This window comes from Schistocerca serialis, chromosome 4 (assembly GCF_023864345.2).
Source record: "Schistocerca serialis cubense isolate TAMUIC-IGC-003099 chromosome 4, iqSchSeri2.2, whole genome shotgun sequence".
NCBI lineage: Eukaryota > Metazoa > Arthropoda > Insecta > Orthoptera > Acrididae > Schistocerca > Schistocerca serialis.
In genome coordinates, this window is record NC_064641.1 from 461,502,653 (window position 1) to 461,529,590 (window position 26,938).

The following is a 26,938-nucleotide window of genomic DNA, read 5'->3' on the forward strand; positions in this document are numbered from 1 at the left end:
ACTACATTCAGTCACTGAAATATGATTCACCTTCGGGTGTAATCGGAAAAAAGCAAAAAAAAAAAAAATGGATATCATGTAAGAAATGGAAGTTTTCATTCATATTAGAAAGCATCCTAATAATATTCTTAATGGCGTAACCGAATTCAAGAACTCAGAATTCTTCAATAGTCCTTCTACATGTACAAACCCCTGACGATGACCAGAACATGTTCTAAACGCTTTAGTATGTTCACTTAAACATAAAAACAAATAAACGTGACTCGTCGCAGAAATAAAAAATAAGTAATATCTGCAATTATAATGACTCTATATTTGGTGTGAAATCTGCATAGAGAATCTTCACGCGGTGGTGGTACGAAAGTTAGAATGCTACATGTTTTGTGTGTGCCTCGTAAACGAATCGGGAATGTTTATCTCATCCACTAATTCATACAACGTTACATTCCACTTCCGTTCGCGCTGGGGGCAACAGCTGCGCATTTTCGCTGTGTGGGTGTGTTTCCACGAATGCAGAGAGCAATGGCACCATGACGTCAGTTACGAATTTCGGTAGCCACGTGAGAATCGCTAGGGACGCAGCTTTGTGTGGGACCCGAAGCCGCTACACACACAATTACACACTCACACACACACACACACACACACACACACACACGCACGCACACGGGGAGATGGGCTGTGAAACAGTGGCGCAGCGGGCAGAGGGATCAGGAGGGAATACGAGAAAGTAACAGTCGAGAGACAGCAAGGCCGGGCGGGATAATCAGAGAGCGAGGCGTGGGGAGCGCGGGCACAATGCGTGGGAACAATGCGGCGAGGCGAGGCGAGTGTGTGTGTGTGTGTGTGTGTGTGTGTGTGTGTGCCGGGCCCAGGTAGAAGGCAGGGAACAACACATGCCGCCAGATGTTCGCCCCCTCCACGCGGCCGCTGCCACGCGTCGCCCCCACCACGCCGCCCCGGGCCTCGCGCCGCACCAGGGCTGTACAGTGTGGAGGGTTCAGCCGCAGCCGCTGCCGGGGCCTTACGTAACGTAGCGCTCCCACGCTCCGACACCCGACGCGCCAGCATGCGAACGCGCCGAGTTCGTCACGTTCCCCTTAAGGAGCGAGTTCTCATTTTACATGAGTACTACTGCTGTTCTCGAACCGTGGCAGAACTGAACTTCCCCCAGTAAGACGGAAACTAAAGTCAATACACCCCTCACCCCCCAACCAAACGTGGGTCCAAAAAGTTTGTTGCTGGAGAACGGATTAATAAATCTGTCTCTGGCTCTGGGGCCCGTAAATGTGTGTATATACACTTAAACGCCAAAGAAACTGGTGTAGGCATGCGTATTCAAAAACAGAGATATGTAAGCAAGCAGAATACGCCGCTGCCGTTGGTAACGCCTATATAAGACAATAAGTCTCTGGCGCAGATGTTAGATCGATTATTGCTGCTAGAATGGCAGGTTATCAAGATGTAAGTTAGTTTGACGTGGTGTTATAGTCGGCGCTCGATCGATGGGACACAACATCTCCGAGGTAACGATGAAGTGGAGATTTTCCCATACGACCGGTTCAAGGAGATTTTCCCATACGATCGTTTCAAGAGTGTACCGTGAATATCAGGAATTCCTGCGGCCAGAAAAAGATCATGCAAGAATAGGACCAACGACAACTGAGGAGAATCATGCAACGTGACAGAGGTGCATCCCTTTCCCAAATTGCTTCAGATTTCAGTGCTGGGCCATCAACAAGTCTGAGCATGTGAACCATTCAACGGAACATTATCGATATGGGCTTTCAAAGCCAAAGGCCCACTCGTGTACCCTTCACGACTGCATGGCACGAAGTTTTAACGCCTCGCCTGGACCCGTCAACACCAACCCTGGATTCTTGATGACTGAAACTATGTTGCCTGGTCAGACGACTCTTGTTTCAAATTGCGTCGAGTGGATGAACATGTACGGGTGTAGAGACAATCTCATGAATCCCTGGACCCTGCATACCAGCAGGAGACTGTTTAAGCTGTTGGAGGCTCTGTAATGGTGTGCAGCATGTGCAGTTGGAGTAATATGGGACCCTTGATATGTCTAGATACGAACTCTGACAGGTGACACATACATAAGCATCCTGTCTGATCACTTGCGTCCATTCATGTCAGTTGTGCATTCAGATGGATTTGCGCAATTCCAACAGGACAGTGCGACATCCCAAAAGCCTATAGTTGCTATAGAGTGGCTCTCCGTGAACACTGTTCTGAGTTTAAACACTTCTGCTGGCAACCAGTCTCCCCAGATATACATATATTATTGAGCATATCTGGTATGCCTTTCAACGTGCTATTCAGAAGAGATCTCCACCCCCTCATACTCTTATGGATATATGAACAGTCACAAAGGATTATTGGTATCAGTTCCCTCCAGAACTTCTTCCGACAATAGTCGAGTCCATGCATGCCCATTGGGCCCTACATGATACTAGGCAGGTGTGCCAGTTTCTTTGGCTCTTCAATGTACAATCACTAAGGATTCTGTTTAGTCCTTTAACGAAAGCAGAAGAAGAGAGAGTCAAAGCAAATGGTAACCGTTTGAATTGATAGCATTTACTGAAAGCAAGAAATGCCATATATTTCTGGCAGTCAGGTTGGAGGATTATTTGCCAGAAACTTGTTCTTAAATCGATCGTGGAGAAAACAGTGACTCCATGGAAGTTTTGTAACAGCTCTTCTGGTGTTTCTGGTCTATCCATTTCCAGTTCAAGTATCATGTTCATTTGGCATGAATCTATCACAGGGCGAATTGAGCCAACTTGTTTCTCAATCACATTGATTGGATTATTGTACGTGGAGGTCACTGGTTCAATATTATCATCGTCCACCATTTTCTTAATCTCCAAATAGACTTTCTGCCACTAAGCCAGTAGAATGATATAGGGAAGCACAAAAAATTGTTGTGGTCCTGTACCCAGAAGGCATATTCGAAATTTCTAATTGCACCTATCTTTGTTAAGAGTACACCTGTGTTCTCTCTTGACAGACTCTCCAAACCCTCCTTGTTGCTCAACATGCAGGCTATTGCACTGTGTGTGATGCTGACCATTGTCATGCGAGGTGCCGGGGCTAGCAGTGTATTTAACACTAAATTCTTCTAGAATCTTCATATGGAAATGATGCTCTAAGCCCCCCATATTCTAACTCCGACTTTTGCTGTTGCACGTGGATTAAGAAGAAACGCGAACTGACTGTAATCGACCCTGCAAGTGGAGTAGAAAAGAGTTTGGCACCTGCAATAATTTAATTTGATAGAAATAAATTGGATAAAGGAAAGTTTCATTAACGTAGTGAGAAATGAAAGGGTTGCTCTACCGATTAACAGAATGAAAGTTCTGTTCAAATTAACAATTTGATTTATTATGACTAAACTCAAAATAATAAACAAAACACAAGAAACATTTACATTACATCAAACTGGATACTCAAATAAATGCTGTGAAGGTGAAGTTGTCCATAAACTAGATTGTGACATTTATGACCAAGTGGTATGTGGAGCCAATTCCTTGCAACTCAAATCTCAAGAGCAACACCCAGCCAACCCAACATTAATTGCTGCTACAGTAGTGATAACTCAGACAATGAACACCCAAGACAGAACAAAGTTAGAAAAGACGAACAGGCGCGCTCAGCTGAGCTCTGATTATCACCTAGCAAAATTCCCTGATCTGCCGGTGCTGCAGACGTACATTACCAAGCTGTCTTCCTAACTGCAAGGACACGATCTGGCATACCGGAGGCGATGGCTGGTTGCTTCGACGTCTCGTCGTGGTTATGATAATGTCGCGAGTATAGCTCAAACAAATTCTCCTATTGCTCCAGACTAAAGACTTCCTAGAAACACAAATACGCCTCTGAGGGAGACGAAGAGGGCTCGCTACACAATCACTGAAGGTACAGTGAGTGATTTTGACAAGAGAAGTCACACAGTAACTCCAGTACAGTCAACTTAAGCCAAACCTGCTCAAGACGGACAACGTAGCCTGCTTGTACGCAGAACGCTCAGTTGCCAACTGTACTCGGAAAGTTACATTGAAGTTGAAACTTCAGCAACTTCGTCAAACAGTTACAATTCAATGAAAGCATATTAGACAGCCAACGGAAGGCAGGCTGTCCAGAGCAGTGAGAGCTCAGTCTTGTAACCTACTCTGACTGAAAGGCGAGAGCCGACTAGCTCAAGAGCACCTGTACAAGCTGAACACAGAACATTCCCGCTCGTGGTTAAACATTCCAATCAGCAACTCGAAAACAGGCGGAAAATTCCCCTCTATTGCCGACGCACCACTATTCCACCAATGGAGATACTTGGCGCCAATTTCTGCGCCGATTTTGCTACGTCACGGAGCTATTCCCTGAGCAAGCCAATCACAGTTACGATTTTGCAGAAAACGCGGGAATTTGCCCGCCAAGACTGCCTGGGGAACACAAGTCATTCCCACGCCTCGCTGGTAGCCCGCACGGAAGTGATTTCGCTAAGTTTCTGTGAAGTAATGGAATCTCTAGCCCAGCCGCTCCGTCAGGCCCCTGTGGGCGTGTCGCTCCCGCTCTTATGACAATGTCGGTGTCTGGAAAGCATCCACTCGACTCCCTCACACCTGTCGGCTTAACTCTTTCAAGATCAGCAGAACCCGCCTGTCACCAGACCACCCAGGTGACAAGAGACACTGCGTGGGAAGTCCACGTGTGAAGGAATAGCGACTTTTCACCGCATGCAATTAGAGAGGAAAATGGAATTACTCAGAGTAAGATAGAAATATGAGAGAGGGCTCATGCCACCTCTCAGTTGGTCGAGCTGCGGTCATGTGTCAGATAGTTTTATCTTGTGACTTCGGTTTTATATATCATGGAATAGAATGACCATGAGAGCAGTTGCTTTTTAATTTTTATTTCTGCAACAATGATTTTATGTCAGCTGGTCTGCTTCATGTATCGTTATATCCAAATGATTTATGCATGTTAAGCTACATTCAGGTATGTGGTCCTGTACTAACAGTAATGTATACAGTGTAACTCATGTAAGCCCTCCCTCAAATCAGTCATGTTATATCTCCACAGATCCGATGATGGCACCTTTAGTGTGTTGAAACCAGTAATCTAGTAAACAGAGTTTAAGCGATCTTGGCTTTTGAATTATTTATACATCAGAGTGATCGCCCTACAACATACTATGTGTTCACTGTAAAGTCGTGTAATAATGTTTCCGTACTTCTGAGTCACGCTCAGTAGTGGCCCGGCTCGGTACTTTGTGCCATACTTGCCGCTGACTGCGCGCGCTCGGCCGTGCGTAGTACCCCGTTAAGCGCACGCTCCTGTCGTATATCAGCCTGTGCCGAGGATGTAGCTCCATGTTGGGTTGTAGAAATTAGCCTTTGATATTCCTGGTGGTCAACGAAGTCACGGCCTCTGGCTGAATTTCTGCACAAGAGACCCGTTTGCATATTTGTCTCATCTTATTCGCCAGCTCATTGTACTGCGTAGTAACAAGTGTTTCCTCGTCTTTGATTTCTAACGTTTTTTCCTGTGTCTACTCATCTACTCTCTGTCCCTGTTTTTTGAGAGCAGAAATAGCCTTCTCGGTTGCGTTTAGTTCGACCTTCCCAGGCGCTGCCTGATCTCGCTCAATGTGCGCATTTTTCGCGCATCTCGTGCTACAAATATGGCTGTCCTCGCCTCACGTTTGGACTCTACCGCTACTTCTCGCGTCTCATGTTTTCCTAATGTCTTCAACATCTGCATTTACAACGTTAACTTCATTCCTGAACTGATTTACATTTTCTACAAACACATCAGCCCTCCTTTGAATTTCCTTAATTTCCTCCATGATTTCATCCTGTCTCCTTTCCTCCTTGTCTTGTCCTTTCTGAATTTCCCCAGTTTCTTTAATGAGGACCTTCTGTCTCTGGTCTTCTTCCTGCAGTCTCTTTCATCCCATTCCTTCCTCTATTTTTCCTCCTCCTGTCGTCTTTTTGCTCCTCCTGTCGCCTCTTCTCTGGCTCTTCCACAAACTCAATGAACGATTCTAACTGCGTACTTCTAGTAAAGTACACTGAACTAGACACACGCGACTCAACTGTCGCCGTGCCCTCTAAATCGGATTTTCACTTTCCCTTACTCTACTTCTTTCCCTATATACAGAATCTACATGACCTGCCACCTCGTCATCGTTTTCACCTTTATTTCCTGAGTGCACTGAACCCTTACCATCGGAGTATTCTGCATTTGACATTTGTGCCCTGTTTGCAAAGTGATTTAAATGAGCTTCTTCCGCCGTTCTATCTTGTTCTGCATCAGTGGGTGGCTCGTGTTCCATTCTGGACGACTTACACACGCGAGCTTTGCTTCGCGTAAGCATTCAAATCAATTGCTACTTCTGCAAGTTTCTGACTTTAATGCATCACGCACCACAGCTCTTTCAAATAGCCCACACGTTAATGAGAGCCCCATGAAACAAAACATACTCTAAATTGTCGTACACATCCCCATAAGCAAATTTGTTCCACAAAACCTTGCACAAAGCTATTAGCAACGCCGCAACATCAGACGAGTAGTGACGCAGAAGTCACTGAGAAAACACAATGAGAAACAAACAAAGAAAATCAATGACACAAACAATACATACACTGAAATAAAATGACTAAAACATACTACAAATTGCTGAGATACAACGCATATCGCCAAAACGGTGTCTAAATGTTTCAGTGCACCAGAGTCTCATTTGAAAGAAAAAAAGGAAAGAAAAACACGCGCCCGTTCCGAAAGATAACGTACTGACTGCCTAACAAAAGTGCCATGAATCGAGATCCTGGCCAAGGGACGCCAATTTCAAGCTGTCGCTTGCTTTAATCATGAATATATTTCCGAGTGATTATCTGTACATAAAGAAAAGTATTATCTTCTCAATAACTTTCAAACTGTGAGCTACACCCTTAATTTTTTGTATATGAGATTAGTGAATATACTTCTGTTGCCTACGCCTGCGATCACTTTCAGAACTGAAATTACAAATCAAATTAATTAATTTAGTAAGACTGAACCTTGAATTGCTGGCGTAGCCATGTACCACCACAATAAAATAAAAACAGTGAATAGTTGAGGGAGTATGAATGTTTAAGTTTACAAAAATAGTGACAAGTTTTATTAATCCTTTTACAACGACAAGGAGCCGAAAAATCTTAAACACACACAAAAAAAAAATCAGAAAAGGGATTGTACTTGATTGGCAAAGCATTCATTGAAGTGGAATTTATACAAATTCTCCACTGAATTAATCCCTTTACTGCGCAGTCTGACTCTGTTTACATGAATCCACTGTGAGGCGAAGCTCTATTCAAATGGAATCAGCCATGACCAAGTATACCACAAATTATGGTCCACCGGAGAACAAGGAGCTGTGAATCTCATTTAACAACCTATGCCAATGCAGCAGTATTTTATCCTTTCACCTTGTGGCAGATAACCCGCGGGCGAGGAGTGGCACTATGGCAGCTGTAATGTTCTGATACGTCCACAAAAATTTGCAAACTACCCGAACTGGCGTTCTGATTATCAGAACATGGGAAACTTACCTGTCAGAGGCCTGAAATCCCAGCAGATTTCAGTGTGAGGTGCACCTGTTCGCTGGTCTGGTCAACTCAATGCCAGTCACATGGACGACAGCGCATGCTGGAATTGTCAAACATCAGGTGGCCAACATAGGACGAATAAGTTCACCTTCGTGACACAGGATGATATACAGCTCCAGCCGGACGGTGTGGCCGTGCGGTTCTAGGCGCTTCAGCCTGGAACCGCGTGACCGCTACGGTCGCAGGTTCGAATCCTGCCTCGGGCATGGATGTGTGTGATGTCCTTCGATTAGTTAGGTTTAAGTAGTTCTAAGTTCTAGGGGACTGATGACCACAGATGTTAAGTCCCATAGTGCTCAGAGCCATTTGAACCATTTTTATGCAGTTCCACTGTCGGTACATTTGGAAACTTCCGCTGGCTCTTAGTCCACCAAAAGGTACAGACCACGAGTTTCACTCACTAGGGAAGACCTGAAGTTCTCCACCAGTGGAGAATCAGAAGATGAAGAAAAACGAAGAATCATATCAATTTTCCACCATGCCTCGGTACTGGAGCTGAATTACCAAAAACGAAACTGCCTTCACATTGTAAAAACCATTCAAACTATCCTCTATTTAGTGAATCTCCCTCTTGAGTGTCATGTTGGTCTGTTAGCCAATTCAGACACAACACCGGGGTTCCCACAGTGGTGGAACAAAGCACTGTAATGTTGTTGCATTAATTTGTTCTGAGAGCGGTGCTGATATTCAAGACCATAAAAGTGGGTTAAAACCTGTGAGCTATCTGAGGAAGTTAACCTTGCATTACTGCGCAACTGTTTCTCCAGACGTATCCAGTCTAGCTTACCAAATTCCCAACCAGACTAACATTAATTATAATGGTTCAAATGGCTCTGAGCACTATGGGACTTAACTTCTAAGGTCATCAGTCCCCTAGAACTTAGAACTACTTAAACCTAACTAACCTAAGGACATCACACACATCCATGCCCGAGGCAGGATTCGAACCTGCGACCGTAGCGGTCGCGCGGTTCCAGACTGTAGCGTCTAGAACCGCTCGGCCACCCCGGCCGGCATTTAATTATAATCTTTAAGTACTCATCTTACGATAACCGGTGACATGTATATAAAAAAAATTTTAAATAAAAAGAAATAAATCAGTTTATATTTGGACACTTATTATATCATTGATCATTGTCCCGTTAAAATTTCAGCATATCAAACTTGATTCATAACTAAACTGGTGCCTTATTTAGGATTGTGAAAATGTGAGTTTGTAATCTTACGGAACACATCAAATAGGGAGCCAAGATTGGGAGACTACATACAACACTGCATTCATAAAATAAAACACGAAGAACGTTGAAACATATACAAGAGGAAATTAACCACAACCAACCGATTTAATTTTCACCCAAATAAGTTACGTTCGTAGCGGAATCCTGTCCGTCATGAAATTACCACACACTGGTATACTAAATTCATACTAACTCTCTGTGAAATCTTCCTGAAGAGAATAGCTGAGGGCTACTTTGATGCTTACACCACATGCTTCACGTGGCCAACTTGGTTTACACAAAGAGTGTAACTCGACAATAATTTTGATAATTAAAATAAATTACATCGAAACGCAATTTACAAAAGAAAACCCTCGAACTGGTTACTACCGTCTTACTATCAACATGATGGGTCAAACAATTGTATAAGCACGTGGTACTGGTCTCACAAGTACACCCCACGTGGGTTGAACATAAAGAAAACTTGCTATATTGAAAAATATTGTCATGTCGAGACGTTATAATCTCATGCACATTCGCATTTAAGATTGATGATCTTAGTTCCCAGATAGTCAGAAACACCACAGTAAATTTAGAAGAGGAATTTATGCCGTAAATGACAACAGATTTAAGAAATTAACAGGAAAGGAATCCAACAGAGACCTTTCAGCACTACTTTGCATATCCTGAGAGGAGCCAATCTGCAACTCAAAATCTCTCTTCTCTGAAAAAAAGTATTTTAGACTAGGGAGGCGTTGTTCTCATGGTAAGCAGGGTCATGTTTTTCGTAAAAAAGAAAGAACACCTACCTAGATGGGACCACAGTCCCTCATTTACACAGAGATATAATATTTCCAGGGTGAACATTTACAATTTCTGAAAGAAAGCTGTTAAGTTTCCCAGACAGTTGTGCCCGTGAAATATATACTTTTACCATTCGCTAAAAGAACCTGGTGACTCCCTGGCATCATGGAGTTACAACTTTGCCTCCACTAAACAAGTGCATCAGCAACTCTGTCCGTATCGTCCCAGCTTCTGACATGAGTGTGCACCAAGTTTTATGATCTTCCCACCATTTTCACAAAGGCTCCATTTAAAGCAGCCGCTCTTATATGTCTTCCTCCTCACAGTTTCCACCAACTGCCATGATGCACTGCCACCTGCTGGTACAATCCACAGAGTGCTGCTTCCCAAAATCACTCACACAGCCAGGTCGCTGCATGCAGCATCTTTGGCCCTCAATCCATTTCTCTTCCTGTTATCCACCGCCTCCACTACGGCCCCTCGGGTGCAAGTTCTCTATATGATACAAATGCTGTAATATGAACATTCTTCCCACAATTTCCTCATGTAAAAAGTCATTAACTACATATAGCAAATGTTGTACTGTGGAACACGGAGATAATGACTTAAAATATGAATATTTATCTGGCTGACAGTGTTCTTCAAGTGAGAGAGCGGCGTGCCACCTCTTGACATCACCCTGTATACACATACATTTACAGACAGCAGCGCTTCTAACTTTGACGCCTTGTAGCATCGTTGTGTGACGTTCGCGGTCATGAGTTGTTATTCAGAATATTATATAGTTACTCCCTTCTAAGAGTCTTAGAAGTCTGGAACAGTAATTTCCGAACATTTAATCGACATTGACACTGGAAAAATGTCGATCCGAGTGATTCCAAGACTTTTGGGAATATTTTATTTTCAGATTTGAAGTTGTGTAACAAATGCAAACGAAATATTTATTTCTTGTGTTTCAATTACAAATTAACAATTTTCTAATAATTTTCTGATTTCTTTTTTTTTTTTTTACTTGTACTGTGAAACCTTCCTTCTTGTCACATTTCATGATTTCGGATTAACGGCAAGCAGGTGACGATGAGCGAATTTGCGGGTATCAAAATACTTAACGTAAATGACCGTATCTTCTCATTTCAATTATATAGAAGCTTACGTTTAGTATACTGCCAAGGAATCATAAACATTTGAATGTGACATGCATTTCAACTTCATTCTTCTTGTAACTTTTCCTGAGAAAAAGGAGTCTTAATAGGTGAATGAAAAAACAGACAGTTCTGTTAACAAATGACAACAATTTTTTTCACAAATTAATTGCAAATTAACAGTTTTCTGATATTTTCCTTTAGTTGTAGTGTGAAACTTTCCTTCTTGGGAAATTTTGTGATTCTACGTGAACGGGAAGTACACTGTCCGTTTTGACGAGCGAGTTTGCGAGCACCCAAATATGTGACGTAAATGGCCGCATCGCTTGATTGCTTTGACTTAGATGCTTCACTTATATACATTGCCAAGGGACCATTAACTTGATACATGAACCCGTTCTTGACAAAAACTGTTCTGAAGAGTCAGATAGACATACAGACAGGTGAACAACAAAGTGATCCTATAAAGGTCCCTAAAAAAATAGGGAGAAGTTAAGATGGCGTTTTTGGTGATTGACATGTTCCGTTTTCATGCACCTGCATTTACGTTCAAACCCTACACGCCATCGTATTAGTGATTTCCGTTCCTCTTCTGCTCGCACATAGCTGACGACTGTTTACAAGTCTTCGCATGAGCCCTAATTTCTCATATCTTGGTGGTTCTTGCGCAAAATGTACGTTGGCGCCAGGAGAAACCCTCTGCAGTCAGTTTCAAGGAGGAGGAGGAGGAGAAGATAAGTCTTTAACGTCCGTCAACAGCAAGGTCACTAGTGACCACCGAGCGAGGTGGCGCAGTGGTTAGACACTGGACTCGCATTCGGAAGGACGACGGTTCAATCCCGCGTCCGGCCATCCTGATTTAGGTTTTCCGTGATTTCCCTAAATCAATCCAGGCAAATGCCGGGATGGTTCCTCTGAAAGGGCACGGCCGACTTCCTTCCCCATCCTTCCCTAATCCGATGAGACCGATGACCACGCTGTCTGGTCTCCTTCCCCAAACCAACCAACCAACCATTAGTGACTGAGCGCAGCCTCGGACTACAGAAGGATGGGGAAGGCAATCGTCCGTCCCTTTTCAGAGGAACCACCCCAGCATTTGCCTGAAGTGATTTACGGAAATCACGGGAAACTTAAATCTGGATGGTCGGACACAGGTTTTCACTGCCCTTCTCCCGAATGCGACTCCAGTGGTCAGCTTCAAATTCCGTTTCTCTAAATTCTCTCAAAAGTGTTCGGCGGAAAGAACGTCGTCTGCCCTCCAGAGACTTCCATCTCAGTTCACGAAGCATCACCGAAATACTCTTAGTTGATCGAACATACCGGTAACAAATCTAGTAGCCCATCTCTAAATTCCTCCGATGTATTCGTTTAATGTGAGCTCGTGGGGATCCCAAACTTTCGAACAGCACTGAAGAATGGATCACACCAGTCTTCTACATGCGGTCTCCCATACAGATGAACGACATCGTCCTAAAATTCTCCCAATAAAAAGGTAGTCGACCATTTGCCTTCCCTGCCTTAGTTATGTGCTCGTTCCTGTTCATATAACTTTGCTGCGTTACTCCTCAATATTTAATCGAAGGGACTGGTCAGGCAGCAAACTCTGCTGTATTCGAACATTACGGAATTGTTTTTCTCAGTCATCTGCATTAACTTACAATTTTCTACATGTAGAGCTAGCTGCCATTCATCACACTAACTACACATTTTTCCAAGCCGTCTCTTATGCTCCTACAATCTCTCAACGACGACACCTTCCCGCACATCACACTATCATCAACAAACAGTGCAGATTGTCGTTCACCATATCCCTCTATGTATGTGATGTGCCGATGTCGCTTGAGCGCGAAGAGTAAAATCAGTCTTCAAACTTCTTGCATGGAGAGTGTATTCTTTGCTTTAACTTTTACGTTTACCGAACAATCTGTTTAACGAGTGGTGATTGTCAAATACTGTCACTAATTATTTGCAGATGAATTGAAAAAAAACTGTAGAAGTCGACCTTCCAAGGATCGGGTTCGATTCCGGATGAAATGTAGGAACACGCGACTCCGAGGCCATACTCACACAACGAAGATAGGCTCAAGAAAGCCAAACCTCTGTTTACAGCATCTATACAGAGAAAGCTTGTAACAATGTGGACTGGAATATACTCTCTGAAGTTCTGATAATAGCACTGGTAAAATGCAGGGATTAGAAGTTATCTACAGTTTGTACAGGAGCCAAGGCCGCAGCTGCAAGAGTTGAAGGGTGTGAAAAGAAATCAGTAGTTGAAATGGAAGTGAGACCGGATTGTAGCCTCTTCCAGATGTATTTCAATCTGCACGTTGAGCATCCGCTGAAGGAAACCTAGGAGGCAACTGAAAAGGGAACTCTCACTTTCATTGTAATTCTGTCAGAGACACCAAAGGACTTGGAAGATATGTTTACCGGAATGTTTAGTGTCTTGGAGAGAGTTTATTAGATGAAAATAAAAAAAGGAAGAGTAATGCAATGTACTTAAATTAAATCAGGCAATACTCAGGCAATTAATTTGGGAAACAAGACACTAAAAGTAGTAGATGATGTTCACTATTTTAGCAACAAAGTAACTAATGACAGTCGAAGGACATAAACTGCAAAATGGCAATAATAGGAAAAAACATTCTGGAAAAGAGAAATTTTTTAACATCGAATGTAAATGCAAGTGCTAGTGGCCTTCCGAAATATTTGTATGGCATACAGTCTTGTACGATGGTTATATTGTGTAGTTAAGCAGTGAACAGTGCAGACTACAAGTGACTAGAAGGTTTTGAAGTTTGATGGATCGAGTAACTAATCAGGATGTACTAAACCGAAGTAGAGACAAACGTAATTTATGGTACAAATTAACTAAAAGAAGGTATCGGACACATGCTAGAGCATGAAGAAATACTTTGGTAACGGAAGGAAGTGTAAAGGTGAAAATTGGAGACCGAAGAGTGATAGGTTCAAACGAAGGAAGGCTGTATTAGCCAAGCAGAGATGAAGAGTGTTGCACGGGTGTACTAGTGTGGAAAGCTGCAGCAAACCAGTCTTCAGACTGAAGACCAGAACATTCGAGTTTTACATAAAAATAGTACAAATATACAAGGGCATGACGTTGCACTGATATGATGTGGTAAGCTACAGTGAGTTAGATTAGGAAACGATACACTGGAAGTAGCAGACGAGTTTTGTTATACAGAAAGCAAAAAAACTAATGGCCGCAGAACTACATCTATATCTATATTCTGCAAACCACTATGAAGCGCCTCTTGGAAGGGAACTCACACTGTACCACATTTTATAATTCCTTCCCGTTCCATTCACGTAAGGAGTGCAGGACGAATGACTGTTTAAATTCCTGTGTACGTGCTGTCTAATCTCATATTCACGCTGCCTTCCTTGGTAATGGTTCTTGAAAATTTATAACTTAGCTTTCGTGGGGTAGTTGGTGGCTGTCTTCAGGTGTCTAACAGTTTAGTTTTCTCAGCATGTGACGCCCTCACATGAGTCAAAGGAATCTATGACTATTAGGTATGCTTTTCTTTGTAAGCGTTCAATATCCCCTCTTGGTCCTACTTGGTTTGGGACCAACACACTAGAGCAATATTTTATGATGGATTGCACGAGGTGTTTTATAAGGAATCTCTTTTGCAGGCTCACTGCATTCCCCAAGATCACATCAGTACTTATCATACTTTAGCTGCCGGCCGGTGTAGCCGAGCGGTTTTAGCCGCTACGGTCGCAGGTTCGAATCCTGCCTCGTGCATGGATGTGTGTGGTGTCATTAGGTTAGTTAGGTTTAATTAGTTCTAAGTTCTAGGGGACTGATGACCTCAGCAGTTAAGTCCCATAGTGCTCAGAGCCATTTGAACCATACTTTAGCTGAGATATTGTCAATACATTTCATATCTCCAGAAACGGCTACACCCACGTATATGTATGAGTTGCCAACGGCTTTGCAGCAGTGGTCACACTGATTCTCGTCAGATTATCAAAGTTAAGCGCTGTCGGACTTGGTTAGCACTTTGATGGGCTACCATCCGCGTCTGCCGAGTACTGGTGGCAAGCTGGGTGCACTCAGCCCTTGTGAGGCCAGTTGAGGAGCTACTTGATTGATAAGTAGCTGCGACGGTCACGAAAACTGAAACCGGCCGGGAGAGTGGTGTGCTGACCACATGTACTTCCGTAATCGCATCTGGTGATGCCTAAGGATGACACAGCAGTCGGTCGGTATCGTTGGGTCTTGTTTTTGCTTTTTATATGTATGAGTTGACTGATTCCAATTGTGATTCACTGATATTGTATTCAAAGGTTGGTTACACTTTTGATCATTTAAAGCAATTTCTTCAACATTTTGAAATCTTAGGAATATTTGACAGAACATCTGTGTACGTTTTCTTTATTCACTGCGTACTTCATCATACATAGCTACACAATCTGTGAAAAGTACTGTTAATATTGTCTGTAAGGTCACTAATGTTCAACACGAATAACAACGGTGCAACCACATACTCCTTGGCACATCTGAGATTACTTCTATATTTGTGAATGACTCTCCATCCAGGCTAACATGTTGCCACCTGTCTACCCAGAGATCCTCAATTCAGTCACAAATTTCGTTTCATAGCACAGATGAAGCTATTTTCGTTAATAATGGGGTAAGTGGATATAAACAGTGGACGCCAGCAACAACAATGGGGAGATGTTAACATCGAATATAATTTTAAGAGATAGGAAGTATTTTCTGACAGTATTTGTCTTGAGAGTACAGTAACACAGTAGTGAAATGTGGCAGGAATACAATATTTTGGAACACAGTGTTACAGGAGCATGCCGAAGACAGATGAGTGGATCGAGTAACTAATTAACAGGTGTTATATCAAACTGGGAAGACAGAAACTCTTTGAAGCGACTTGGCTAAAAGAAGGGATAAGTTAATGGGTCACATCTTTAAGCATTATGGGTTAGTTAACTGAGAGATGTGGGGAGGAGGGGCTGGGAGGTGTTAAGAGAGGACAACCATGGCTTGATTACTATGTTTCAGATAGCTATAGAGTCGAGTAGCTAACCAGATAAAGACATGCTCAAGACGGGCTGGTCTTGAGGGACGCATCAAAACAGTCTTCGTTCTGATGACTACAACAACAGTGAGCTTTGTTCCATTTCCACTCTGCATAAGCAGCAAGGACAAACGATGGCGCCGGGCGGAGTGGCCGAGCGGTTCTAGGCGCTACAGTCTGGAACCGCGCGACCGCTACGGTCGCCGGTTCGAATCCTGCCTCGGGTATGGATGTGTGTGATGTCCTTAGGTTAGTTAAGTTTAAGTAGTTCTAAGTTCTAGGGGACTGATGACCAAAGACGGTAAGTCCAATAGTGCTGAGAGCCATTTGAACCATTTGAGCTAAACGATGGCTTTGAAACTAATCTACATCAGCAACTGGTTTGAGCTCTGAAATAAACACGAGAGTGATACCCACTCGACACCAAAGTTAACATACTGGGTGGCTATATATACAATGCAGCTCTTGACAAAGGTCCTGTGTGGGCTGTAAGTATCGTATGACAGCGAAAGCTGGTAGATGTTCTAATGTGTCAATACGGAACAGAATTACGCTGGAAAAAAAATCATTTCAAATTTTCGCCACAGTTGCGAATCTGGCGCTGTCGACATCTCCAGTGCTCAAACTTAACAAGCTGTGCAAGCAGCGATTAAATGAACATCAGCATTATGTGTTTATCACTTGTTTGACCTTTTCCTCCCATGTCCCGTTCATAATCCCCTGCACATAGATATATTTCTATGGGTCTTTCTTGCATTCGCAGCGCCAGATTTGTACATGGTGGCCAAAATGGGAACCAAGTTTTTCCCGCGTAAATCAGTTTCGCATTAATGCATTAGAATATCTACCAAGTTTTGCTGCCATATGGTAATTATTACAGCCCACATTGGATCTCTGTGAGTAGCTGCAGTTTAACTGTAACTACCCAGTATTTGTTTTTTAAGTATAAAACCACAATAGTTTGGCTACTACAAACAACAGGAACATCAAATGGTTCAAATGGCTCTCAACTCTATGGGACTTATCATCTGAGGTCATGAATCCCCTAGAACTTAGAACTACTTAAACCTAACTAACCTAAGGACATCACACACATCTATGCACGAGGCATGATTCGAACCTGCGACCGTAGCAGTCGCGCGGTTCCGGACTGAAGCGCCTGTAACCGCTCGGCCACACCAGCCGGCAGAAACACCATTACATTGAAACAACATCTTGGAGTATTCCTGATTATATTTGGCAATTAAGGCTCTCCTAATCATGGGAGATAGTGTTGGAAATAGGATTCATTAAGAGAAGTCGATTTCACAATTTACCAACCTTTAATTCAAATATAAAAACCAAGGTGGAATCTCATAATCATTGAGGTGTACTGAAGCTAATAATGTGGGTCTTTGAAATCGTTAGGAATACTGTAAGAAGAAATAATCATAGTTTCTCATCTGCCCAGCTTGCAGTTTAAAATTAACAAGATTATCAACAACATGTACTCCACGTACTAGTTGCACAAAGAATCAATTAAATGCGACTTGTTCAGAATTGAGACTGTGGTAAAAGAAACTAGTACCTTATGCTATCGGCAAAAGTGACACGTCTTCAGTCTGCATGCTCGGCATCGGACGAAAGTCAGGATGCGAATGATAAGACGATTCAAAATTTCCGTTCTCGGCCCAGACCGCTTTGGAGTTGAGGCAGCATGCTTGTAGCTAATGTGACGAACAAGAATGTTCCGTGAAGCATGAAATAGTGTGCAACATTGTAGAAATTTTCCTAGCATTGTACGCCGGCCAAAGTGGCCGTGCGGTTCTAGGCGCTACAGTCTGGAACCGAGCGACCGCTACGGTCGCAGGTTCGAATCCTGTCTCGGGCATGGATGTGTGTGATGTCCTTAGGTTAGTTAGGTTTAATTAGTTCTAAGTTCTAGGTGACTGATGTCCTCAGAAGTTAAGCCGCATGGTGCTCAGAGCCATTTGAACCTAGCATTGCATACAAATATTCATAAGTAATTTACTAGGTTGGTATTATTTCTGCACAGTCTTTTACTATTGACGGACACAGCACAGCCAGCATCTGTTAGCTAGGAATGGAAGTTGGGGTCCGGGGTGGAGTAAGGGGCAATTCACAGGATTGGATGGACAGAAATTCTGTTGAGATTATATGAATTTTCTCGCATTACAATGAAACGAAAAAGGAGTTCGTATTGACATTCATGCAGAATGGCTTTCAATTATCTATTTTCTCTACCATTTGTATGTCTCTGCCCCATTGCCTCATATTGGAGGACTCTGGTTCGCATTGGGCATACGAGCAGTGACAGGCAGAGCAAGATTGAATGTCTTGCTGGCAGCAGTGTGGAGGGCTGAATGTTCCACTTTTACCTAGAAAGTGTTAGCGCTCCGTTGGAGCGAATGTAGCTGTTCAACACGGTTTTGTTACCTCAGTAGCTTACCACTCCCCAACAAGTTTCCTACTGCTTGTGTGGTACCAGGGTGTGGTTAAATTTGACTGGCAGAGTCCGGAATCTGTATAGTGGCAGGACAGAGTAGTTTAGCTGTGTACTCTGTGTTTTGGTTTTGGTGTTACAGAATACGATTAAGAGGTGAATGGTCATGGACCAGCGTGTGGTCTGCGGATACCCTATCTTATGGATGCCCGATTAGAGCTGGCTATCCAGAGTGAGGAATCTGAGACTTGTGCAGCATACTGAGCGACGATCTGATCATTAAACTTAACACAATGGGTGAGGTAAGTGATGTCTGTTCAGGATATGGCAGCCTTCTTACTGGTCTGCAAGCAAATACTGAACTGTTGCGGGGTTGTGTCCCCACCCACACTCAGGTGTTCAGAAACCATTTGCACCTTCATCATTTAAGTAATGAAGTGCAGGATCTCACTTTAATAAAAACAGACTTAAGCATTATAGAATTGCATGATAAGGATATTCAGTTGCAACACGAGAGTATCTTGCTCAGTTGGCAGGAGAACGTAAATTTGGATGAGGGTTCTGTTCCACAGTCATGTTGACATCCCACCGCTGTCCAAGGCATTTCCAAATACGTCGTCCGCCTGGAGACAGATTGGACTGGAATTGTCTTGACTGATTGAGCCCCGCCGGCCGCGGTGGTCTAGCGGTTCAGGCACTCAGTCCGGAACCGCGCGACTACTACGGTCGCGGGTTCGAATCCTGCCTCGGGCATGGATGTGTGTGGTGTCCTTAGGTTAGTTAGGTTTAAGTAGTTCTAAGTTCTAGGGGACTGATGACCACAGATGTTAAGTCCCATAGTGCTCAGAGCCATTTGAACCATTTGAACTGATTGAGCCCCAATGACAAGGGTAGACGTTCCAGGAGAGACCCCCAGAGAGCGCTGGGATCCCAACCTGATTGTTGCTTGCCATACGGATCGACAACAAGGAGTGATTTTCTGGGGTGTCATTTCATTTCATACCTGGGCCCCTTTGGTTGTCATCAACGACGCCCTTACAGCACAGCGGTATGGCGACGATATTCTACACCTTGTTTTGTTGTCCTTCCTAGATTAATATTTCAGCAAGATAGTGCCCTCTCGCAGACGTCGATAGCTTCCACTGCTTTTCTTCGCGATTGCCAAACCCTGCCTTGACCTGCATTGTCGCCAGATCTCTCCCAACTGAGAATGTTTGGAGCATTATGGGCATGGCCCTCCAACCAACTCGGGATTTTGACGATCAAACGCACCAGTATCATGGAATTTGGCACAATACCCCTCAGGACGAAATCCAACAACTCTATCAATTAATGCCAAGTTGAAAAAGTGCTCGCATGAGGACCACAGATGGATTACCGCGTTATTGCTTCGCTCAGTTTGTGTCGCTCTTTCTCTTAAACAAATTATTCCATTTTTTTGAAACTGTCATCTTTTTTTCTCTGTACATGTGCATCGCTACAGATTTGCGTCCCATTCGGATAATTTCTTCGTGGTGCGTCTTTTTTTTTTTTTTTGCCTTCTAGTGTATTTAACATATTATCCAGCCATCCAGCCCACGTTGTTCTATGATCCAGGGGATCACAAACTTATCTTTTGACACTAATGAACATATGGTAGACATGTTACGGTTAATTGTGTGCTTGTAACACCAAGTTGCCATCTTCGTTCCGCATTGCTAGTTTGGTAACACTCCATTTTTTTCCACGCCATGACTAATGGTGAGATAAAATGAATTGTTTTGGACGCTCCTGGTGGAGGGGAAACACTGAGCGCCTTCTGATGGAGTTTGTTAGGGGAAAATTTGTCTCGTTAGTGTCACGATGACGTAGTGAGTCAATATTTGTATCAGGTTGACGGGTATGATGTAATTTTGGAGTGTCGTATCGAAGATATCTGCTTCACGATGACGACTTTGTGCCTTTATGTTTCTGAAACTGAAACTGCTAATAAGTTTTTCGAATTGATATGTCTGTACAGCTAGCAGATTTTATTTGGCAGTAAGCGCCAAACTTCCTCTGAGTTAGATAGGTTGGCGTCAGACACCTAAAATGTTTGCTTCAGTGATGAAAGGTGTGTTCTGCCATCATCTATTTCTGTAATGTGAGAGCAAAGATCAGACATCTGATATTACCAACCGAATGTCAAATGGAACCAAGTCAAACACTTCTTGTGGGGCTGCTCATTTCCATGAGAAAAGGCAGCGCAGAATTCACGCCGCGCAGATGCAGTCTGTTGCATGGGTCTGCACGGTTAGTAAAATGTTGCGGTAAGGTTGGCGCTCTCCCGTGGGAGGACTTAACCTTTCATGTGGGCTTGCGTGAATCAAGAACCAGTTTGCGCTCTGTTGGATTCTGGTATCAGTGTGTTATGGGTGAACTGAGAATGGTGCAATAAAGTTTCTCATATGTGTAAGTTCCCTTCTTTACTGGAGTCATGTATGGTGTGTCGCCTTACATTGTTAGCCTTACTGCGTTAGCCTTTCATTAGCGTTCTGTACTTCAACTGAATATGGTACCGATAAGGGGGCCTTTATTTTTAAAATTACTTTTCCTTATGATATGATGCTCATGATTTCTTCTAAAACCGGCTTAAGTAATTCTAACAAATGCCCTCTAGAGGCAGCCTTTTAGTATAAGTTTGGTTCAGCTTTTTGTGCACCCTGTATGTTTTATGCTATTTGCCATGAAGCTATCCCGAACCTCTCGCCTTGTACCTGGTGTTTTGTTCGTTCATTACACCGTATAGTTTCTTTGGAAATTTGTGATAAGTTCCTATGGGGCCAAGCTGCTGAGGTCATCGGGCCCTAGGCTTACACACTACTTAATCGAACTAACTTACGCTAAGGCCAACACACACACACACACACACACCTACGCCTTGAAGAGGACTCTCGAACCTCCGGAGGGTTGGGGTTGGGGTTGGGGTGGGGGTGGGGAGGGGGGGGAGAGGAGGGGGGGAGCCACGCGAAACGTGGCAAAGCACCTCAGATCGCGCAGCTATCCCGCGTGGCGCAGCGTGAAGTTCGCTGTGCTTATAAACCTGTTAAGACTGCGTGCCTCAGGAGGTGTATTAAGACGCAAGTTTTAAATCGATCAAAATAATTTCTAATGGACTTCGTATATTTTAACCATAGCACATGTAAATTTTAAAGCAAGTTCATCAATTGTAAAGCTTGTTCACTTGGCCGTCGGCTGTTGGTTCAGTCATACTGTGTCTACCCTGAATTTTATTAAAGTTTTGCAGCGAAATTTTGTTCACTTGAGATTGGTCAGTGTTGCCACAAGCCAGTCTTTGTGGTCGACGCATCGTGTTCCTTAATGTAATTTGCGGGTAAAACCTAAGTACTTTCAATTATTTTGGCTTTCCCGTGGTACGCATTTATCACTAGGCCATAAGCCGTTTGTGCATTTGCTAAGCGTAGTTATTTGTTTGAGCAAAAAAATGGCTCTGAGCACTATGGGACTTAACATCTGTGGTCATCAGTCCCCTAGAACTTAGAACTACTTAAACCTAACTAACCTAAGGACATCACACACATCCATGCCCGAGGCAGGATTCGAACCTGCGACCGTAGCAGCCGCGCGGTTCCGGACTGCGCGCCTAGAACCGCTAGACCACCACGGCCGGCTTGTTTGAGCAGTTGATGTTCTTGACCTATAATTGTATGTTAAAAAGCAACGCCGTAACCGCTGCAACTGCCTAGTACTTTAAATTATTTTACAATTTTATTTTCAGCGATTTTTGTTTTTGTTAGGTTTTCATCTTACATCTATGCATTTCAAGAGCTGTATTTATTGATGTGGGGAGCCTCCTGTTTAACTGCCTTGTTCAACAGTCATCAGAGCTCCCATTATTAAATTGTGCATTTACTCAGTGTAAAGAGTATAACTGTTTTAGTAATAAGTTGATGTTCGAGTGAACACTGTTATGTTGTCCCAATACCAGCTCCCTTCTGCTTCAGATATAAACATATTAGCTTACAAACCCGTCGTTGCCCAGACGTATTTCGCCAATAATCTCTCAGAAACGAAAACGAAACGAAAAGAACTGTGTTTGTAGTGAAGTATCAAAAAACTTTCATTTCCATGTATTCCTGTAAATACCTTTAAAATTGGGAAACAGTCGCGCAAAGAAATATGCTTGCAAATGGATAAGTACAGTTGTCCAAATTGAGAAACGTGACCATGGACAGTTTCTGTACTCTCAGCGTAGCTGCTTCGTGTGCCTACAACGCTATTTTTTAAATGTCTCACATGAAGCGGCATTTTTTCACTTATCTTGGTGTTTATGAAGTCGTATCGTTGAATAATGTTCCATACGATGATATAATTTTGTAGGTACATTCAGTGGCGTACGTCGATACTGTCTGAAAAATATGTTACTGATAGAGTTATTAGAAAGGAAGTAATAAATTTAAACGTCATGTACAGTTCGGAATTTTTTCACGCATCTGTGTGTTTATCAGTGGCATCTCCTGAATTATGTGTGGTACATGATATAATTTCGTCGGTACATTTAGCGGCATTCATTGTGACTTGATTACGAATACAGATAGTAGCACAGAAGTAATACATTTAAACGTCGTGCATGATGCGGCAGTTTGTCATGTATCTCATTGTTTGTGACGTCATATCTCGATAACTATGTTAAATAGGTAGAGCTTACCCCCACAGCGATTGTTTAGGAGAAGATTTGGAATACACACACACTCACTCACTCATACACACACAAACATACACACACATAGGCACACATTTAGGGTTCCACGTCCCGTCGACGTCGAGGTCATTGGACAAGCTCAGACTATTTGAAGGATGGGGAAGGAAAGCGGTCTTGCCTTTTCAAAACAACGATCCTAGAATTTGCCTGCATTGTTGTAGTTCTTATGAATGTATTGCCTTCGGCCTGGATCGATGTAGTAAGGAATGTTACGGCTTTCAATTTTCGAATAGGTAAAACAACGGAATTCATTGGTGAACAATCCCTGTAGCGGTTTCTAGAAGAAATTTAGCCGTAGCTGTTTCACACTACAAGCCAGAGCAACTAAAAAGCGAGTCCGCCAGCAAGGCACCGTGCGTGTCATACCATTGCCCACCGGAGGTCTGTAATTTATCATCACTTAGAAATCGTCTGTAACTACCGCAGTGTAAGACTAACGACGTACAAGCTCTCACACGTAATGTGGATATTACATTTAGGATCCGACATAGTGTACTGAGTGGTCATAAAAAAGCTGGCACTAACGCTGTGAGATATGCTCTGTGAAATGTGGGTGACATACAAATTATGTGAAACAGTAGGGGACAGCGGAGCAACGCCGTTCAGCGTGGTAATACCGTGCCCTTTTTACAATTCCGTAGAGGGAGTAAAGAGCGCTGCATAGTACTGCCGTATAGGGGAAGGAACTACAATGAGAGCCAAATTCATTTTATTTCGGCTGTTTTCTTATAAAATCAGCAGGTCACGAGTGTAGTATAAAATAAGCAGTTCACGAGTGTAGAGGTAAGTGAAGTATGTTAGTAACAATGTTTAAAGTAGTTCTATTTAACTGCTCACTTCTGGAACTTGATTTAAACATCAAATGTTAGTAGGTAAACATCGTGATTATTGGGTTAGAATAAAAAATTCTGTGTCATGTTGTGACGGGACAATACTTCGCAGGATGCACGGTATTGCCCCATGATGAGACCTGCTGCCACTTATGGTAATTTCTTTCAGTATTTCAGCGAATTATATTTTTCGAAATGTATGCCATCTTACAAGCTGCGTTTTTTAATCACAAATGGAGAGAAAAAAGTCAGAACGACTGAAAGCTGGAAAGGGTGGATGGAAACTAAATGTATTGCGCACTCCACGATGTTATATAAAATGGAAAACCACAGAGAGGAGTTGCAAGATTATATGGGACACCGCTTTCTACTTTACGAGGTAGGTTAAGAACTGAAGATTGTTCCAAAGTAAATTTAGGAAGAAAACCTACATTTTCTAAACAACAGGAAGATGACGTAGCTAAGCATGTGGTTTTGTTACCAAAGACATTTTATGGAATCTACATCTGCATCTACATGGATACTCTGCAAACAACATGTAAGTGCTTGGCAGAGGGTTCATCGAATCACCTTCACAGTTATTCTCTGTTTTTCCAATCTAGCACAGCGCACGGAAAAAACGAAAACCTATATCTTTCTGTGCGAACTGCGATATATCTTATTTTATTACGATGATTGTTTCTTCCTATGTAGTTTGGCGTCAGCAAAATATTTTCCCATTCGAGGAGAAAATTGATGATTGAAATTTCGTGGAAAAATTCTGCCGAAACGAAAAACGCCTTGGTTTTAATTATGTCCACCCCAAATCCCGTATAATTCCAGTGACACTCTCTGTCCTGTTTTGTGATAATACAAAACGCGCTGCCCTTCTTCGCTGTATTCCGTCAATCCTGTCTGGAAATAATCCCACACCGCACAGCAGTATTCTAAAAGAGGACGGACAAGTGTAGTGTAGACAGTCTCCTTAGTAGATCTGTTATATTTTGTAAATGTTCTGCCAATAAAACGCAGTCTTTGTTTAGCCTTCCCCACAACATTTTCTATGAGTTCCTTCCAATTTAAGTTGTTCGGCTTGTAGTTTTTAGATATTTAGCTGAATTTACGGCCTTTAGATTTGACTGATTTATCGTGTAACCGAAGTTTAACGGGTTCCTCTAAGCATTCATGTGGATGACTTCACACTTTTCGTTATTTACGGTCAATTGCCAATTTTTGCACCATACAGATATCTTTTCTAAATCGTTTCCCAAATTTATTTTGATCTTCTGATGACTATACTAGTCAATAAAATACAGCATCATCTGCAAACAACATAAGACAGCTACTCATATTTTATCCTAAATCGTTTGCACAGATAAAGAAAAGCAAAGGGCCTATAACACTACCTTGGGGAACGCCAGAAATCACATCTGGTTTAGTCGATGACTTTCCGGCATTTACTACGAACTGTAACCTCTCTGACAGGAAATCACGTACCTAGTCACATAACCGATACAATGTTCCATAAGTACGGAAGTTCATTACAAGCCGTTTGTGTGGTACAGTGTCAAAAGCCTTCCGGAAATCCAGAAGTACGGAATCAACTTGATATCCCTTGAAAATAGCACTCAACACTTCATGTGAGTAAACAGCTAGTTGTGTTTCACAAGAACGATGTTTTCTATATTCCCGTTGACTGTGTGTCAATAAACAGTTCTTTCCGAGGTGATTCATAATGTTCGTAAACAATATATGTTCCAAAATCGTGCTGCATATCGACGTTGAAGATATGGGCCTGTAATTTAGTGGATTACTCCTACTACCTTTCTTGAATATTGATGTGACCTGTGCAATTTTCCAGTCTTTACGTACGGATCTTTCGTCGAGGGAACGGCTGTATACGATTGTTAACTATGGAGTTGTTGTACCATCATACTCTGAAACGAACCTAACTGGTATACAGTCTGTACCGGAAGACTTGCTTTAGTTAAATGATTTAAGTTGCGAGTATTTCTACTCTTACGGAACTCGTGGTGGCAGCTGTTCTTGATTCCAGTTCTGGAATATTTATTTCGTCTTGTTTGGTGAAGGAATTTCGGAAGGCTGTGTTTAGTAACTCTGCCTTATTTCCATTGCTATCGCCCAGAGAAGGCATTGATTGTGTTTTGCCGCTGGCATAGTTCACAAACGACTAGAATCTCTATGGATTTTCTGCCAGGTTTCGAGGCAAAGATTAACTGTGGAAACTATTATAAGCATCTCGCATTGAAGTCCGCGCTAAATCTCGATCTTCTTTGAAACATCGCCAATCTTGGAGATTTTGCGTCCGTTTGAATTTGACATGTTTTTTTAGCTGTTTCTGCAACAGCGTTCTGACCCGTTTTGTGTACCAAGGGGGATTAATTCCGTCATTTGTTAATTTATTTGGTACAAATCTCTCAACTGCTGCTGACACTATTTCTTTGAATTCAAGCCACATATGGTCTACACATACTTTGTTAACTTAGAAGGAGTGGAGATTGTCACTCAGAAATATCTTCAGTAGTTGAGAAGATTAGTGTATGAGTATGGCGAGACAAATAATATTCAGCATAATTTTAATATATCATACAAAATCGCTTGAAAGGATTGGCCCATTAGGTTTCTTACAAGAAATGCGTCAGTCAGCATTCCCAAACCCGAGGCTACCAGTCATAATCGGAACTCAGATTTTAACGCGAGTGAAGTTAAACTCTTTCTCTCGAATCTCACCACTGTAATGGACGTCCATAAGTTCGACCGTGTTCCATCAGCACATGCATTTAAAATATGGATACGTAATTTCAAGGAAACTAGTTCGACAATGAAAAAGAAACCTCCAAGCAATGTGCTAATTGTTCGTACCCAATATCCAAACTGTTCGAGATGCTATCTCAAGAAGTCCAAATCGGTCAATTCGTCGTCACTCAGTATCTTTCAGTTGCACAGTTCCAGTGTTCGAAGAAAATCACTACAGGACTTGCAGGTCGTCTAGGAACTGAAACCCAACGATCATGTTACGCGACAACGATTCTGTGAA